This window comes from Trichosurus vulpecula (assembly GCF_011100635.1).
Source record: "Trichosurus vulpecula isolate mTriVul1 chromosome X unlocalized genomic scaffold, mTriVul1.pri SUPER_X_unloc_8, whole genome shotgun sequence".
In the NCBI taxonomy this organism is placed as follows: domain Eukaryota; kingdom Metazoa; phylum Chordata; class Mammalia; order Diprotodontia; family Phalangeridae; genus Trichosurus; species Trichosurus vulpecula.
Window position 1 is genome coordinate 334103 of NW_023494384.1, and position 20574 is coordinate 354676.

Genomic DNA, 20574 nt, shown 5'->3' on the forward strand with positions numbered 1-20574 from the left:
CAGAGTTCTTACAACTTAGAATGTCAGTGCTGTGAACGTACTTTTAATATCGAATGTCACTGTTTCCAGAGTTCTTACAACTTAGAATGTCAGTGCTGAGAAATTTCTTAGAATATAGAATGTCAGTGCCGGCAGAGTTCTTAAAATTTGGAATGCCAGTGCTGCAAAAGTTCTTAGAATATAGAAGGTCAGGGTTGGCAGAATTCTTAGAACTTAGAATGTCAGGGCTGAAAAATTTGTTAGAATATAGAATGTCAGTGCTGGCAGCGATTTTGGAACTTAGAATGTCGGTGATGCGAAAGTTCTTAGAATATAGAATGTCAAGGATGCCAGAATTCATAGAACTTAGAAATTCAATGCCGGTTGAGTTCTTAGAATATAGATTGTGTGCAAAGTCACAGTTATTAGAACTTAGAATGTCAGTGACGGTAAAGTTCTTAGAATATAGAATGTCAGTGACGTCACAGTTCTTAGAACGTAGAATGTCAGTGACAGTAAAGTTCTTAGATTATAGAATGTCAGTGCTGGCAGAGTTCTTAGAACTTAGAATGTAAGTACTACGAAAGTTCTTAGAATATAGAATGTCAGTGCTGGCAGTGTCATTAGCACACAGAATGTTAGTGCTTGCAGTGATCTAAGAATATGGAATATCAGCTCTGGGAGAGACCCGGGAATAGAGAAAGTCAGTGCTGGCAGCGTCGTTAGCAGAGAGAATTTTCTTAGTGAGTGTGTTTTTAGAATATAGAATGTCAGTGCTGTGAGAGTTCTTATAAAAGGGATTGTGAGTGCCGTCACAGTTCTTAGACTTAGAATGTCACTACAGCCGGAGTACTTAGAACTTAGAATGTCCGTGACGGTAAAATTCTTAGAATATAGAATGTCAGTGATGTCACAGTTCTTAGAACTTAGAATATCAGTGACGGTAAAGTTCTTAGAATACACAATGTCAGTGACGTCACAATTCTTAAAACTTAGAAGGTCACTGACGGTAAAGTTCTTAATATATAAAATGTCAGGGATGGCAGAATTCTTAGAACTTAGAATGTTAATGCTGGGAAAGTTCTAAGAATATAGAGTGTCAGTGCTGGCACAGTTCTTAGAACTTAGAATGTCAGTGACGGTAAAGGTCTTAGAATATTGAATGTCAGTGACGTCACTGATCTTAGAACTAAGAATTTCAGTGCTGCCAAAGTTTTTGAATATAAAATGTCAGTGCTGTCAGAGTTCTCAGAACTTAGAGTGTCGGTGATGCGAAAGTTCTTAGAATATAGAATGCCAGGGATGGCAGAATTTTTAGAACTTAGAAAGTCAATTATGTGAAAGTTTTTATAATATAGAAGGTCAGGGATGGCAGAATTCTTAGAAGTTAGAATGTCAGGGCTGAAAACTTTCTTAGAATATAGAATGTCAGGGATGGCAGAATTCTGAGAACTTAGAAAGTCAATGATGTGAAAGTTCTAAGAATATAGAAGGTCAGTGCTGGAAGACTTCTTAGATCTTAGAATGTCAGTGCTGCGAAAGTCCTTAGAATATAGAATGTCAGTACTGGCAGTGTCCTTAGCACACAGAGTGTTAGTGCTTGCAGTGATCTAAGAATATAAAATATCAGGTCTGGGAGAGATCCGGGAATAGAAAAAGTCAGTGCTGGCAGCGTCCTTAGCGGAGAGAATTTTCTTAGTGGGTGTGTTCTTAGAATATAGAACGTCAGTGCTGTGAGAGTTCTTAGAACACGGATTGTGAGTGCAGTCACAGTTCTTAGACTTAGAATGTCACTAGTGACGGAGTAATTCGAACTTAGAATGTCAGTGAAGATAAAGTTCTTAGAATATAGAATGTTAGGGATGGCAGAATTCTTAGAACTTAGAATGTTAATGCTAGGAAAGTTCTAAGAATATAGAGTGTCAGTGCCGGCACAGTTCTTAGAACTTAGAATGTCAGTGACGGTAAAGTTCTTAGAATATGGAATGTCAGTGACGTCACTGATCTTAGAACTTAGAATGTCAGTCCTGCGAACGTTTTGGAATATAGAATGTCAGTGCTGGCAGAGTTCTCAGAACTTAGAATGTCGGTGATGCAAAAGTTCTTAGAATACAGAATGCCAGGGATGGCAGAATTTTTAGAACTTAGAAAGTCAATGATGTGAAAGTTCTAAGAATATAAAAGGTCAGGGGTGGCGGAATTGTTAGAACTTAGAATGTCAGGTCTGAAAAATTTCTTAGAATATGGAATGTCAGGGATCTCAGAATTCTTAGAACACAGAATGACAATGCTGGGAAAGTTCTAAGAATATAGAATGTCAGTGCCGGCAGAGTACTTAGAACTTAGAATGTCAGTGCTGCGAAAGTTCTTCCAATATAGAAGGTCAGGGATGGCAGAATTCTTAGAACTTAGAATGTCAGGGCTGAAAAATTTGTTAAAATATAGAATGTCAGTGCTGGCAGAGATCTTAGAACTTAAAATGTAAGTGACGGTAAAGTTCTTAGAATAGAGAATGTCAGCGACGTCACAGATCTTAGATCTTAGAATATCAGTGCTGCGAAAGTTCTTAGAACATAGAATGTCAGTGCCGGCAGAGATTTAAAACTTGGAATGTCAGTGATGCGAAAGTTCTTAGAATACAGAATGTCACTGCCGGCACAGTTCTTAGAACTTAGAATGTCAGTGACGGTAAAATTCTTAGAATCTAGAATGTCAGTGATGTCACAGTTCTTAGAACTTAGAATGTCAGTGACAGTAAAGTTCTTAGAACTTAGAATGTCAGTGACGGTAAAGTTCTTAGAACTTAGTGTGTCAGTGACGGTAAAGGTCTTAGAATATAGAATGTCAGTGACTTCACAGATATTAGAACTTAAAATGTCAGTGCTGTGAACCTTCTTAGAATATAGAATGTCAGTGCTGGCACAGTCCTTAGAACTTAGAATGTAAGTACTGCAAAAGTTCTTAGAATATAGAATGTCAGTACTGGCAGTGTCCTTAGCACACACAATGTTAGTGCATGCAGTGATCTAAGAATATAGAATATCATGTCTGGAGATATCCGGGAATAGAGAAAGTCAGTGCTCGCAGCGTCCTTAGCAGACAAAATTTTCTTAGTTGGTGTGTTCTTAGAATATAGAATGTCAGTGCTGTGAGAGTTCTTAGAACACGGATTGTGAGTGCAGTCACAGTTCTTAGACTTAGAATGGCACTACTACCGGAGTACTTAGAACTTAGAATGCCAATGACGGTAAAGTTCTTAGAACTTAGAATGTCAGTGACGTCACAGGTCTTAGAACTTAGAATGTCAGTCTTGCGAACGTTTTAGAATATAGAATGTCAGTGCTGACAGAGTTCTCAGAACTTAGAATGTCGGTGATGCCAAAGTTCTTAGAATATAGAATGCCAGGGATGGCAGAATTTTTAGAACTTAGAAAGTAAATGATGTGAATGTTCTTAGAATATAGAAGGTCAGCGATGGCAGAATTCTTAGAACTTAGAATGTCAGGGGCGAAAAATTTCTTAGAATATCGAATGTCAGGGATGGCAGAATGCTGAGTACTTAGAAAGTCAATGATGTGAAAGTTTTAAGAATATAGAAGGTCAGTGCTGGCAGACTTCTTAGAACTTAGAATGTAAGTGCTGCGAAAGTTCTTAGAATATAGAATGTCAGTGCTGGCAGTGTCGTTAGCACACAGAATGTTAGTGCTTGCAGTGATCTAAGAATATAGAATATCAGGTCTTGGAGAGATCAGGGAATAGAGAAAGTCAGTGCTGGCAGCGTCCGTAGCAGAGAGAATTTTCTTAATGGGTGTGTTCCCTAGAATATGGAATGTCGGTGCTGTGAGAGTTCTCAGAAGACGGATTGTGAGTGCAGTCACAGTTCTTAGACTTAGAATGTCACTACGGCTGTAGTAATTAGAACTTAGAATGTCAATGGCGGTAAAGTTCTTAGAATATAGAATGACAGTGACGTCATAGTTCTTAAAACTTAATATCTCAGTGACGGTAAAGTTCTTAGAATATAGAATGTCACTGACGTCACAGTTCTTAGAACTTAGAATCTCAGTGAAGGTAAAGTTCTTAGAATATAGAATGTCAGGAATGGCAGAATTTTTAGAACACAGAATGTCAATGCTGGGAAAGTTCTAAGAATATAGAATGTCAGTGCTGGCAGAGTTCTTAGAACTTAGAATGTCAGTGCTGCGAAAGTTCTTTTAATATCCAATGTCACTGTTTCCAGAGTTCTTAGAACTTAGAATGTCAGTGCTGAGAAATTTCTTGTATATAGAATGTCTGTGGTGACAGAGTTCTTAAAACGTACAATGATGATGCTGCGAAAGTTCTAGGAATACAGAATGTCATTGCCGGCAGTGTTCTTAAAATTTGGAATGTCAGTGCTGAGAAAGTTCTTAGAATATAGAAGGTCAGGGATGGCAGAATTCTTAGAACTTAAAATGTCAGGGCTGAAAAATTTGTTAGAATATAGAATGTCAGTGCTGGCAGCGATCTTGGAACTTAGAATGTCGGTGATGCGAAAGTTCTTAGAATATAGAATGTCAAGGATGCCAGAATTCATAGAACTTAGAAATTCAATGCCGGTTGAGTTCTTAGAATATAGATTGTGTGCAAAGTCACAATTATTAGAACTTAGAATGTCAGTGACGGTAAAGTTCTTAGAATATAGAATGTCAGTGACGTCTCAGTTCTTAGAACTTAGAATGTCAGTGACGGTAAAGTTCTTAGAACTTAGAGTGTCAGTGACGGTAAAGGTCTTAGAATATATAATGTTAGTGACGTCGCAGATCTTAGAACTTAAAATGTCAGTGCTGTGAACGTTCTTAGAATATAGAATGTCAGTGCTGGCAGACTTCTTAGAACTTAGAATGTAAGTGCTACGAAAGTTCTTAGAATATAGAATGTCAGTGCTGGCAGTGTCCTTAGCACACAGAATGTGAGTGCTTGCATTGATCTAAGAATATGGAATATCAGGTCTGGGAGAGATCCGGGAATAGAGAAAGTCACTCCTGGCAGCGTCCTTTGCAGACAGAATTTTATTAGTGGGTGTGTTCTTAGAATATATAATGTCAGTGCTGGCAGAGTTCTCAGAACTTAGAATGTCTGTGATGCGAAATTTATTAGAATATAGAACGCCAGGGATGGCAGAATTTTTAGAACTTAGAAAGTCAAGTATGTGAAAGTTCTAAGAATATAGAAGGTCAGGAATGGCAGAATTCTTAGAACTTAGAATGTCAGGGCTGAAAAATTTCTTAGAATATAGAATGTCAGTGCTGGCAGTGTCCTTGGCACACAAAATGTTAGTGCTTGCAGTGATCTAAGAATATGGAATATCAGCTCTGGGAGAGATACGGGAATAGAGAGAGTCAATTCTGGCAGCGTCCTTAGCAGAGAGAATATTCTTAGTGGGTGTGGTCTTAGAATATAGATTGTCAGTGCTGTGAGAGTTCTTAGAACACGGATTGTGAGTGCAGTCAGAGATCTTAGACTTAGAATGTCACTACAGCCGGAGTACTTAGAACTTAGAATGTCCATGACGGTAAAGTTCTTAGAATATAGAATGTCAGGGATGGCAGAATTCTTAGAACTTAGAATGTTAATGCTGGGAAAGTTCTAAGAATATAGAGAGTCAGTGCCGGCACAGTTCTTAGAACTTAGAATGTCAGTGACAGTAAAGTTCTTAGAATATAGAATGTCAGTGACGTCACTGATCTTACAACTTAGGATGTCAGTGCTGCGAACGTTTTAGAATATAGAATGTCAGTGCTGGCAGAGTTCTCAGAACTTAGAATGTCGGCGATGCGAAAGTCCTTAGAATATAGAATGCCAGGGATGGCAGAATTTTTAGAACTTGAAAGTCAATGATGTGAAATTTCTTAGAATATAGAAGGTCAGGGATGGCAGAATTCTTAGACCTTAGAATGTCAGGGCTGAAAAATTTCTTAGAATATAGAATGTCAGGGATGGCAGAATTCTGAGAACTTAGAAAGTCAATGATGTGAAAGTTCTAAGAATATAGAAGGTCAGTGCTGGCTGACTTCTTAGAACTTAGAATGTCAGTGCTGCGAAAGTTCTTAGAATATAGAATGTCAGTGCTGGCAGTGTCCTTAGCACACAGAAGGTTAGTGCTTGCAGTGATCTAAGAATATAGAATATCAGGTCTGGGAGAGATCCGGGAATAGAGAAAGTCAGTGCTGGCAGCGTCCTTAGCAGAGAGAATTTTTTTAGTGGGTGTGTTCTTAGAATATAGAATCTCAGTGCTGGCAGTGTCCTTAGCACACAGAATGTTAGTGCTTTCAGTGATCTAAGAATATAGAATATCTGCTCTGGGAGACATCCGAGAATAGAGAAAATCAGTGCTCGCAGCGTCCTTAGCAGACAAAATTTTCTTAGTTGGTGTGTTCTTAGAATATAGAATGTCAGTGCTGTGAGAGTTCTTAGAACACGGATTGTGAGTGCAGTCACAGTTCTTAGACTTAGAATGGCACAACTACCGGAGTACTTAGAACTTAGAATGCCATTGACGATAAAGTTCTTAGAATATAGAATGTCAGTGACGTCACAGTTCTTAGAACTTAGAATGTCAGTGACGGTAAAGTTCTTAGATCTTAGAATGTCAGTGACGTCACAGGTCTTAGAACTTAGAATGTCAGTGCTGCGAACGTTTTAGAATATAGAATGTCAGTGCTGGCAGAGTTCTCAGAACTTAGAATGTCGGTGATGCAAAAGTTCTTAGAATATAGAATGCCAGGGATGGCAGAATTTTTAGAACTTAGAAAGTCAATGATGTGAAAGTTCTAAGAATATAAAAGGTCATGGGTGGCGGAATTGTTAGAACTTAGAATGTCAGGTCTGAAAAATTTCTTAGAATATGGAATGTCAGGGATCTCAGAATTCTTAGAACACAGAATGTCAATGCTGGGAAAGTTCTAAGAATATAGAATGTCAGTGCCGGCAGAGTACTTAGAACTTAGAATGTCAGTGCTGCGAAAGTTCTTCCAATATAGAAGGTCAGGGATGGCAGAATTCTTAGAACTTAGAATGTCAGGGCTGAAAAATTTGTTAAAATATAGAATGTCAGTGCTGGCAGAGATCTTAGAACTTAAAATGTAAGTGACGGTAAAGTTCTTAGAATAGAGAATGTCAGCGACGTCACAGATCTTAGATCTTAGAATATCAGTGCTGCGAAAGTTCTTAGAACATAGAATGTCAGTGCCGGCAGAGATTTAAAACTTGGAATGTCAGTGATGCGAAAGTTCTTAGAATACAGAATGTCACTGCCGGCACAGTTCTTAGAACTTAGAATGTCAGTGACGGTAAAGTTCTTAGAATCTAGAATGTCAGTGATGTCACAGTTCTTAGAACTTAGAATGTCAGTGACGCTAAAGTTCTTAGAACGTAGAATGTCAGTGACAGTAAAGTTCTTAGACTATAGAATGTCAGTGACTTCACAGATCTTAGAACTTAAAATGTCAGTGCTGTGAACCTTCTTAGAATATAGAATGTCAGTGCTGGCAGAGTCCTTAGAACTTAGAATGTAAGTACTGCAAAAGTTCTTAGAATATAGAATGTCAGTGCTGGCAGTGTCCTTAGCACACACAATGTTAGTGCATGCAGTGATGTAAGAATATAGAATATCAGGTCTGGAGATATCCGGGAATAGAGAAAGTCAGTGCTCGCAGCGTCCTTAGCAGACAAAATTTTCTTAGTTGGTGTGTTCTTAGAATATAGAATGTCGGGGGGGGGGGGGGGCGGAGCCAAGATGGCCGCATGAAGGCAGTGTCTTACCGGAGCTCTCTCACAAGGTCTGTCAGATTCCTATAAAAAAGTGAATTTGAGCAGATTTGAGAGAGACAGAAACCGCGAGCAGTCTGCGTGGGGCAAATTTCCGAGCCGGGAGAGTCTGAAAGGCCAGAGGAACGAACCTGCAGGCTCGGAGGGTGCTCGGTGCGGAGCTGCTCCAGACCAAGGCGGAAGCGGCTGGCCGGGAAATCCACGTGGGAGACGGGCTGGGAGAAAGCTGGGCGCCCGAAACCGGCAGAGATCCCCAGGCCTCCCAACACAGGACGGCAGTCTGTGGGAGCGACGAGAGGCAGCGCAACGCCACCAGCCGCAAAAACACCCAGTCCTGATGCTTGCAAAACCCAGGCACTCGGCTTCTTGAACTTCCGGAAGACTCAATGGCTAGGTAAACAGCTCTAACCCCTCCCCCCCTCACCCAGAGAATTCCTCGAAAAAAAAAAAAAAGAGAACTGAAACAGAGGAGAGAGTAGCGGGGCTTCACAGGACAAATACTAGAAGCTCATTAGTCCCAGAGGGGAAGAGTCGGCAGGGGGCCAAGCCAGGAGCCCAGACGTAACCTTGCTCCCCCAGGGGAAGCGCCAGTCATCAGCTCAAACAACAAACAGCTGAGACCATTGCTGAAAAGCAAGTGCTGGAGAGCACCCACAGGGAGTGAGACGCCAGGGAGCCACACCCCTCCCCCACACCTCAGGAAACTGAAGGTTATAATTCTAGACTCACAACCCCCAGAATAAGAAAGCTGGGACAGAAAGCCCTGAGACTCACAGATAGAAATTCGTTGTAAAGCCAGCAAAAGGCAAACCAACATGAAGAAGAACACAAAAAAACCGAGGACAATAGATTCTTTTTATGGAGACAGGCAGGATCAAAATATCGACATAGAAGAAGATAGTAATGACACGGCAGATACATCAGATACCTCAAAAGCTAATATGATCTGGTCTCCAGCCCAAAAAGCACTGCTGGAAGAGCTAAAAGAGGATTTTAAAAACCAAATTAGGGAGCTAAAAGAAAATATGGAAAAAATGGGAAAAAGGGAGAAAAAATCCACTGACGAAATCAAGTCCCTAAAGAATAAGATTGGCGAAATGGCTATGCAGATTCAGAATCTAGAGAGAGAAAAGGACACCCTGAGAGGTGAAATCAACCAATTGAAAATGGAGGCTCAAAAGCAAAATGTAAACACTAACTCATTTAAAATTAGACTTGAGCAAGTGGAAGCTAATGAATCTATGAGGCATCAAGAAGTAATAAAACAAAATGTAAAGAATGAAAAAATAGGAAAAAATGTGAAATATCTGATTGGCAAAACAACTGACCTGGAAAATAGATCCAGGAGAGACAATTTGAGAGTTATTGGTCTACCGGAAATCCACGATGAAAAAAGGAGCCTTGACAGTATCTTCGAAGAAATTATCAAAGACAACTGCCCAGAGGTCCTAGAACCAGAGGGCAAAATAGTCATTGAAAGAATTCACCGATCACCCCCTGAAAGAGATCCCAAACTGAAAACACCAAGAAATATTATAGCCTAATTTCAGAGCTATAAAATCAAGGAGAAAATACTGCAAGCAGCCAAAAAGAAGCAATTCAAATATCGTGGAACTACAGTCAGGATCACGCAGGATCTCTCAGCTTCCACATTAAAAGACAGGAGAAATTGGAATATGATATTCCGAAGGGCAAAGGAGCTGGGACTACAACCAAGGATCAACTACCCAGCAAAACTAAGCATAATTTTCCAGGCAAGGTGATGGACATTCAATGAAATAAGGGAATTCCAGACCTTCCTGATGAAAAGGCCAGAACTCAATGGAAAATTTGATCTCCAAATACAAACCTCAAGAGAGACATAAAAAGGTAACCGGGGGAAAAACCCCACAAACTTCATTAACCAATAAGCTTAGGTTGTTTACATCTTTATGTGGGATTATATCATCTTATGTATGTTTTTTATGTATATATATATATATATATATATACATATACATATATAAGTCATTCTTGTGAATGGTACAACTATTGTGACAAATGAAAGGGATATACATAGGTTGTGAATGCCTGTATAAATTAACTGATGTAAAGATATAAAATATAAATAAGAGATATAAAGGGAGGGCTATGAGGGAAGTGGTAAGGAGGTTGTAGAAAAGGGTAAATTACACCAAAGGAAGTGGAAAAAAAAACATATTATAGTAGAGGGAAAGACGGGAGGGAGAAGAGCAGTATTTGAGCTTTACTGTCATCTGATCTAGTTCAAGAAGGGAATAACATACTCTGATAAGTTTAGAAATCTAACTTGTCCTATGGGAAGTGGGAGGGAAAGGGGGGAAAAAGGGAGGGGGGAGGGCAGAAGGAAGAGGAGAAGTAGCAAGTGGGTAACGGTAAGATAAGAGAGGGGAATAAAGAGGGAGGGTTAACTGAGGAAAGCGGCGGTCAAAAGCAAAACTTTGTTGAGGAGGAGAAGGGGAAAGGGAGAAATAAAAGCATAAACAGGGGGAAATAGGATGGAGAAAAAGACACAGATAGAAATCATAACCCTGAACGTGCAGGGGATGAACATTCTCACAAAACAGAAGCAGATAGCAGAATGGATTAAAAACCATAATCCTACAATATGCTGTTTACAAGAAACGCATCTGAAACAGGGGGATACACATAGGTTTAAGGTAAAAGGCTGGAGTAAAATATATTGTGCCTCAGCTAAAGTAAAAAAAGCAGGTGTAGCAATCCTAATTTCAGACAAAGCAAAAGTAAAGATAGATCTAATTAAAAGAGATAAGGAAGGACATTATATCCTGCTAAAAGGCACCATAAACAATGAAGCAATATCATTGCTTAACATATATGCACCAAATGGTAAGGCATACAAATTCTTAGAGGAGAGGTTAAGGGAGTTACAGGAAGAAATAGACAGCAAAACTATAATATTGGGAGACCTCAACCTCCCCCTTTCTGAACTTGATAAATCTAACCTCAAAATAAATAAGAAAAAAGTTAAGGAGGTAAACAGAATTTTAGAAAAGGCACATATGATAGACCTCTGGAGACAACTGAATGGGGATAAAAAGGAATATACTTTCTTCTCAAAAGTACATGGCACATACTCAAAAATTGACCATGTACTAGGGCATAAAAACCTCACAATCCAGTGCAGAAAAGCAGAAGTAGTCAATGCATCCTTTTCAGATCATGATGCAATCAGAATCATTTTTAATAAAGTACCATGGAAAAATAAGCTAAAAACTAATTGGAAACTAAATAATTTAATTCTAAAGAGTGAGTGGGCCAAAGAACAAATCAGAGAAACAATTAATAATTTCATTCAAGAGAATGACAATAATGAAACAACATACCAAAACTTATGGGATGCAGCAAAAGCAGTTCTTAGGGGAAGTTTTATATCTCTAAATGCCTACATGAATAAAATAGGGAAAGAGGAGATCAATTATCTGGGCATACAGCTGAAAAAGCTAGAAAAAGAGCAAATTGAATACCCCCAATTAAATACCAAATTAGAAATACTGAAAATCAAAGGAGAGATTAATAAAATTGAAACCAAGAAAACTATTGAATTAATAAATAAAACAAAGAGCTGTTTTTATGAAAAAACCAATAAAATTGACAAACCTTTGGCCAATTTGATTAAAAAAAGGAAAGAAGAAAATCAAACTACCAGTATAAAAAATGAAAAGGATGAGGTCACCTCTAATGAAGAGGAAATCAAAACAATAATTAGGAATTATTTTGCCCAACTGTATGCCCATAAATTTGAGAACCTTAGAGATATGGATGAATATCTACAAAAACATAAACTGCCCAGACTAACAGAGAAGGAAGTGAAATTTCTTAATGACCCCATATCAGAAAAAGAAATTGAGCAGGCCATCAATGAACTCCCTAGGAAAAAATCTCCAGGGCCAGATGGTTTTACATGTGAATTCTATCAAACATTTAAAGAACAACTAATTCCAATACTTTGCAGACTATTTGGGAAAATAGGGGAAGAAGGAGTCCTACGAAATTCTTTTTATGACACAAATATGGTACTAATACCTAAACCAGGTAGAGTTAAAACAGAGAAAGAAAATTATAGACCAATTTCTCTAATGAATATTGATGCAAAAATTATAAATAAAATATTAGCAAAAAGGTTGCAGCAACTCATTACGAGAATAATACACCATGACCAGGTAGGATTTATTCCAGGAATGCAAGGCTGGTTCAATATTAGGAAAACTATTAGCATAATTGACCATATCAACAACAAAACTAGCAAAAACCATATGATCATCTCAATAGACGCAGAAAAAGCCTTTGACAAAGTACAACACCCATTCCTATTAAAAACACTAGAAAGCATAGGAATAAGGGGAACCTTCCTCAAAATTATAAATAGCATCTACCTAAAACCATCAACAAGCATTATTTGTAATGGGGATAAACTAGATGCATTCCCAATAAGATCAGGGGTGAAACAAGGATGTCCATTATCACCCCTATTATTCAATTTGGTTCTAAAAACATTAGCTGTAGCAATAAGAGAAGAAAAAGAAATTGAAGGAATTAGAATAGGAAAAGAAGAAACTAAATTATCACTTTTTGCAGATGATATGATGATTTATGTAGAGAATCCTAGAGAATCAAGTAAAAAACTACTTGAAATAATAAACAACTTTAGCAAAGTTGCAGGATATAAAATAAACCCACATAAATCCTCAGCATTCCTATACATTACTGACAAAGCCCAACAGCAAGAAATAGAAAGAGAAATACCATTCAAAGTTACTGAAGACACTATAAAATATTTGGGAGTCTATTTGCCAAGACAAACCCAGGGCCTATATGAACATAACTATGAAAAACTTTTCACGCGAATAAAATCAGATCTAAATAAATGGAGAAATATCAGTTGCTCATGGTTAGGCCGAGCTAATATAATAAAAATGACAATTCTACCTAAATTAATCTATCTATTCAGTGCCATACCAATCGAACTACCAAAAATTTTTTTACTGAGCTGGACAAAGTAATAACAAAATTCATTTGGAAAAACAAGAGGTCTAGAGTATCTAGGATATTAATGAAAAGACATGCTAGGGATGGTGGTTTAGCCACACCAGATATTAAACTGTACTACACAGCAGCAGTCATCAAAACTGCCTGGTACTGGTTAAGAAACAGGGGTGTGGATCAGTGGAATAGGATAGGTACACAAGTAGGTGAAATCAACAAGTTTAGCAATCTACTCTTTGATAAACCCAAAGAAGCCAGTTTCTGGGCTAATAATTCACTATTTCACAAAAACTGTTGGGAAAATTGGAAAATGGTAGGGCAAAAACTAGGCATAGACCAATATCTTACACCATATACCAAAATAAAGTCAAAATGGGTTCATGATTTAGGAGTAAAAGTTGATACTCTAAATAATTTGGGAAAGCAAGGAATAGTTTACTTATCAGATTTGTGGAAAAGTAAAGAATTCATGACCCAACAAGAGATAGAGAGCATTACAAAATGCAAAATGGATAATTTTGATTATGTCAAATTGAAATGTTTTTGTACAAAAAAAGCCAATGCAACAAGGATTAGGAGGGAAGCAGAAAATTGGGAGAAAATCTTTGCAACTAGTATCTCTGATAAAGGCCTCATTTCTAAAATATACAGGGAGCTAAGCCAAATATATAGGAATACAAGCCTTTCCCGAATTGAGAAATGGTCAAAGGATATGAACAGGCAGTTTTCAGAGGAAGAAATTAAAGCTATCTACAGGCATATGGAAAAATGCTCTGGATCGCTGCTGATTAGAGAAATGCAAATCAAAACAACTCTTAGATACCACATCTCTCCTGTCAGATTGGCTAAAATAACAAATCAGGAGAATGATAAATGCTGGAAAGGATGTAGGGAAATTGGAAAATTGTTGCATTGCTGGTGGAGTTGCGAGCTGATCCAGCCATTTTGGAGGGCGGTGTGGAACTATGCCCAAAGGGCTATAGAAATGTTCATACCCTTTGACCCAGTAATACCACTTCTAGGGTTGTATCCCAAAGAAATCACGCAAGCGGGAAAAGGACCCATATGTACAAGAATATTTATAGCAGCTCTCTTTGTGGTAGCCAAGAATTGGAAAGCAAAGGGATGCCCATCAATTGGGGAATGGCTGAACAAGCTGTGGTATATGAAGGTGATGAAATACTATTGTGGCATAAGAAATGGGGATGATGCAGACTTCATAACAACCTGGAAAAACCTACACGACATAATGCTGAGTGAGCGGAGCAGAGCCAGGAGAACGTTGTGCACAGCCACAGATATGTGGATTCCGTGAGGACCAACCCTGACATACTGCGCTTCTCTCAGCAACCTAAAGGGGCAAGGACAACTCCAGGGGACTCACGATGGAGAATGCTATCTTCATTGAGAGAAAGAACTGCGAAGTTTGAATACAGACTGAGGCACACTACATGCTCGCCTTTTCTGCTTCTCTTTTGTTTTTGTTTTTGGGGTTTTTTTTGGTTTTTTTTTGGTTCTGTTTCTTCTTTCTCATGATTCATTCCGTTGGTCAAAATTCTTCTCCACGACTTGACTAGAGCATAAATTAATTCAATGCGAAGTTATACATGACAGTTATAGGAGACTTCATGCCGTCTTGGGGAGGGAGGGGGGAGGGAGGGGAGAAAAACTGGAACTCAAAACTATGTAGAACCGTGTGTGGTAAACTAAAAATAAATAAAAAATAAATTTAAAAAAAAAAAAAAGAATATAGAATGTCAGTGCTGTGAGAGTTCTTAGAACACGGATTGTGAGTGCAGTCACAGTTCTTAGACTTAGAATGGCACTACTACCGGAGTACTTAGAACTTAGAATGCCAATGACGGTAAAGTTCTTAGATTATAGAATGTCAGTGACGTCACAGTTCTTAGAACTTAGAATGTCAGTGACGGTAAAGTTCTTAGAACTTAGAATGTCAGTGACGTCACAGGTCTTAGAACTTAGAATGTCAGTCCTGCGAACGTTTTAGAATATAGAATGTCAGTGCTGGCAGAGTTCTCATAACTTAGAATGTCGGTGATGCCAAAGTTCTTAGAATATAGAATGCCAAGGATGGCAGAATTTTTAGAACTTAGAAAGTAAATGATGTGAATATTCTTAGAATATAGAAGGTCAGCGATGGCAGAATTCTTAGAACTTAGAATGTCAGGGGCGAAAAATTTCTTAGAATATCGAATGTAAGGGATGGCAGAATGCTGAGTACTTAGAAAGTCAATGATGTGAAAGTTTTAAGAATATAGAAGGTCAGTGCCGGCAGACTTCTTAGAACTTAGAATGTAAGCGCTGCGAAAGTTCTTAGAATATAGAATGTCAGTGCTGGCAGTGTCGTTAGCACACAGAATGTTAGTGCTTGCAGTGATCTAAGAATATAGAATATCAGGTCTTGGAGAGATCCGGGAATAGAGAAAGTCAGTGCTGGCAGCGTCCTTAGTAGAGAAAATTTTCTTAGTGGGTGTGTTCTTAGAATATAGAATGTCAGTGCTGTGAGAGTTCTTAGAACACGGATTGTGAGTGCAGTCACAGTTCTTAGACTTAGAATGTCACTACGGCTGTAGTAATTAGAACTTAGAATGTCAATGACGGTAAAGTTCTTAGAATATAGAATGTCAGTGACATCACAGTACTTAGAAATTCGAATGTCAGTGACGGTAAAGTTCTTAGAATATAGAATGACAGTGACGTCATAGTTCTTAAAACTTAGAATCTCAGTGACGTTAAAGTTCTTAGAATATAGAATGTCACTGACGTCACAGTTCTTAGAACTTAGAATCTCAGTGACGGTAAAGTTCTTAGAATATAGAATATCAGGGATGGCAGAATTCTTAGAACACAGAATGTCAATGCTGGGAAAGTTCTAAGAATATAGAATGTCAGTGCTGGCAGAGTTCTTAGAACTTAGAATGTCAGTGCTGCGAAAGTTCTTTTAATATCGAATGTCACTGTTTCCAGAGTTCTTAGAACTTAGAATGTCAGTGCTGAGAAATTTCTTAGAATATAGAATGTCTGTGGTGACAGAGTTCTTAAAACGTACAATTATGATGCTGCGAAAGTTCTAAGAATATAGAATGTCAGTGCCGGCAGAGTTCTTAAAATTTGGAATGTCAGTGCTGCGAAAGTTCTTAGAATATAGAAGGTCAGGGATGGCAGAATTCTTAGAACTTAGAATGTCAGGGCTGAAAAATTTGTTAGAATATAGAATGTCAGTGCTGGCAGCGATCTTAGAACTTAGAATATCGGTGATGCAAAAGTTCTTAGAATATAGAATGTCAAGGATGCCAGAATTCATAGAACTTAGAAATTCAATGCCGGTTGAGTTCTTAGAATATAGATTGTGTGCAAAGTCACAGTTATTAGAACTTAGAATGTCAGTGACGGTAAAGTTCTTAGAATATAGAATGTCAGTGACGTCTCAGTTCTTAGAACTTAGAGTGTTAGTGACGTTAAAGGTCTTAGAATATATAATGTTAGTGACGTCGCAGATCTTAGAACTTAAAATGTCAGTGCTGTGAACGTTCTTAGAATATAGAATGTCAGTGCTGGCAGACTTCTTAGAACTTAGAATGTAAGTGCTACGAAAGTTCTTAGAATATAGAATGTCAGGGCTGGCAGTTTCCTTAGCACACAGAATGTTAGTGCTTGCAGTGATCTAAGAATATGGAATATCAGGTCTGGGAGAGATCCGGGAATAGAGAAAGTCAGTCCTGGCAGCGTCCTTTGCAGACAGAATTTTATTAGTGGGTGTGTTCTTAGAATATAGAATGTCAGTGCTGTGATAGTTCTTAGAACACGGATTGTGAGTGCAGTCAGAGTTCTTAGACTTAGAATGTCACTACAGCCGGAGTAATCAGAACTTAGAATGTCACTGACGGTAAAGTTCTCATAATATAGAATGTCAGTGACGTCACAATCCTTAGAACTTAGAAGGTCACTGACTGTAAAGTTCTTAGAATATAGAATGTCAGTGACGTCACAGTTCTTAGAACTTAGAATCTCAGTGACGGTAAAGTTCTTAGAATATTGAATGTCAGGATTGACAGAATTCTTAGACTTAGAATGTTAATGCTGGGAAAGTTCTCAGAATATAGAGGGTCAGTGCCGGCACAGTTCTTAGAACTTAGAATTTCACTGACAGTAAAGTTCTTAGAATATAGAATGTCAGTGACGTTACTGATCTCAGAACTTAGAGTGTCAGTGCTGCGAACGTTTTAAAATATAAAATGTCCGTGCTGGCAGAGTTCTCAGAAAATAGAATGTCGGTGATACCAAAGGTCTTAGAATATAGAATGCCAAGGATGGCAGAATTTTTAGAACTTGAAAGTCAATGATGTGAAATTTCTTAGAATATGGAAGGTCAGGGATGGCAGAATTCTTAGAACTTAGAATGTCAGGGCTGAAAAATTTCTTAGAATATAGAAAGTCAGTGCTGGCAGTGTCCTTAGCACACAAAATGTTAGTGCTTGCAGTGATCTAAGAATATGGAATATCAGCTCTGGGAGAGATACAGAAATAGAGAGAGTCAATGCTGGCAGCGTCCTTAGCAGAGAGAATTTTCTTAGTGGGTTTGTTCTTAGAATATAGAATGTCAGTGCTGTGAGAGTTCTTAGAACACGGATTGTGAGTGCAGTCAGAGTTCTTAGACTTAGAATGTCACTACAGCAGGAGGATTAGAACTTAGAATGTCAGTGACGGTAAAGTTCTTAGAATATAGAATGTCAGGGAAGGCAGAATTCTTAGAACTTAGAATGTTAATGCTGGGAAAGATCTAAGAATATAGAGTGTCAGTACCGGCACAGTTCTGAGAACTTAGAATGTCAGTTACAGTAAAGTTCTTAGAATATAGAATGTCAGTGACGTCACTGATTTTACAACTTAGAATGTCAGTGCTGCGAACGTTTTAGAATATAGAATGTCAGTGCTGGTAGAGTTCTCAGAACTTAGAATGTCGGTGATGCGAAAGTTCTTAGAATATAGAATGCCAGGGATGGCAGAATTTTTAGAACTTGAAAGTCAATGATGTGAAATTTCTTAGAATATAGAAAGTCAGGGATGGCAGAATTCTTAGACCTTAGAATGTCAGGGCTGAAAAATTTCTTAGAATATAGAATGTCAGGGATGGCTGTATTCTGAGAACTTAGAAAGTCAATGATGTGAAAGTTCTAAGAATATAGAAGGTCAGTGCTGGCAGACTTCTTAGATCTTAGAATGTCAGTGCTGCGAAAGTTCTTAGAATATAGAATGTCAGTGCTGGCAGTGTCCTTAGCACACAGAATGTTAGTGCTTGCAGTGATCTAATAATATAGAATATCAGGTCTGGGAGAGATCCGGGAATAGAGAAAGTCAGTGCTGGCAGCGTCCTTAGCAGAGAGAATTTTTTTAGTGGGTGTGTTCTTAGAATATAGAATGTCAGTGCTGTGAGAGTTCTTAGAACACGGATTGTGAGTGCAGTCAGAGTTCTTAGACTTGGAATGTCACTACAGCCTTAGTACTTAGAACTTAGAATGTCAATGACGGTAAAGTTCTTAGAATATAGAAAGTCAGTGATGTCACTGATCTTAGAACTTAGAATGTCAGTGCTCCGAACGTTTTAGAATATAGAATGTCAGTGCTGGTAGAGTTCTCAGAACTTAGAATGTCAGTGATGTGAAATTTCTTAGAATATAGAATGCCAGAGATGGCAGAATTTATAGAGCTTAGAAAGTCAATGATCTGAAAATTCTTAGAATATGGAAGGTCAGGGATGACAGAATTCGTAGAACTTAGAATGTCAGGGCTGAAAAATTTGTTAGAATATAGAATGTCCGTGCTGGCAGAGATCTTAGAACTTAGAATGTGGGTGATGCGAAAGTTGTTAGAATATAGAATGTCAAGGATGCCAGAATTCTTAGAACTTAGCAATTCAATGCCGGTTGAGTTGTTAGAATATAGATTGTCTGCAAAGTCACAGTTATTAGAACTTAGATTGTCAGTGACGGTAAAGTTCTTAGTATATAGAATGTCAGTGACGTCACAGATCTTATATCTTAGAATATCAGTGCTACGAAAGTTCTTAGAACATAGAATCTCAGTGCTGGCAGATATTTAGTATTTGGAATGTCAGTGATGCAAAAGTTCTTAGAAAACAGAATGTCACTGCCGGCACAGTTCTTAGAACTTAGAATGTCAGTGACGGTGATGTTCTTAGTATCTAGAATGTCAGTGACGTCACAGTTCTTAAAACGTAGAATGTCAGTGACGGTAAAATTCTTAAAACTTAGAATGTCAGTGACGGTAAAGTTCTTAGAATATAGAATATCACTGACATCAGAGATCTTAGAACTTAGAATGTCAGTGCTGCGAACATTCTTGGAATATAGAATGTCATTGCTGGCAGAGTCCTTAGAACTTAGAATGTCAGTGTTGAGAAAGTTCTTAGAATATAGAATGTCAGTGCTGGCAGTGTCCTTAGCACAAAGAATGTTAGTGAATGCAGTGATCTAAGAATATAGAATATCAGGTGTGGGAGAGATCCGGGAATAGAGAAAGTCAGTGCTGGCAGCGTCCTTAGCAGACAGAATTTTCTTAGTGGGTGTGTTCTTAGAATATAGAATGTCAGTGACGTCACTGATGTTAGAACTTATAATGTCAGCTCTGCGAACGTTTTAGAATATAGAATGTCAGTGCTGGTAGAGTTCTCAGAACTTAGAATGTTGGCGATGCGAAAGTTCTTAGAATATAGAATGCCAGGGATGGCAGAATTTTTAGAACTTAGAAAGTCAATGATGTGAAAGTTCTTAGAATATACAATGTCTGTGACGTCACAGTTCTTAGAACTTAGAATCTCAGTGACGGTAAAGTTCTTAGAATATAGAATGTCAGGGATGGCAGAATTCTTTGAACTTAGAATGTTAATGCTGGGAAAGTTCTAAGAATATAGAATGTCAGTGCTGGCAGAGTTCTTAGAACTTAGAATGTCAGTGCTGTGAAAGTTCTTTTAATATCGAATGTCAGTGTTTCCAGAGTTCGTAGAACTTAGAATGTCAGTGCTGAGAAATTTCTTAGAATACGGAATGTGAGTGGTGACAGAGTTCTTAAAAGGTACAATGAGGATGCTGCGAAAGTTCTAAGAATATAGAATGTCAGTGCTGGCAGAGTTCTTAAAATTTGAAATGTCGGGCGGAGCCAAGTTGGCCGCATGAAGGCAGCCTCTTACCGGAGCTCTCTCACAAGTTCTGTCAGATTCCCATAAAAAAGTGAATTTGAGCAGATTTGAGAGAGTCAGAAACCGCGAGCAGTCTGCGTGGGGCAAATTTCCGAGCCGGGAGAGTTTGAAAGGCCGGAGGAACGAACCTGCAGGCTCGGAGAGTGCCCGGTGCGGAGCTGCTCCAGACCAAGGCGGAAGCGGCTGGCCGGGAAATCCACGTGGGAGACGGGCTGGGAGAAAGCTGGGCGCCCGAAACCGGCAGAGATCCCCAGGCCTCCCAACACAGGACGGCAGTATCTGGGAGCGACGAGAGGCAGCGCAACGCCACCAGCCGGGAAAACACCCAGCCCTGCTTGCAAAACCCAGGCACTCGGCTTCTTGAACTTCCATAAGACTCAATGGCCAGGTAACCGGCTCTAACCCCTCCCCCCCTCACCCAGAGAATTCCTCGGAAAAAAAAAAAAGAGAACTGAAACAGAGGAGAGAGTAGCGGGGCTTCACAGGACAAATACTAGAAGCTCATTAGTCCCAGAGGGGAAGAG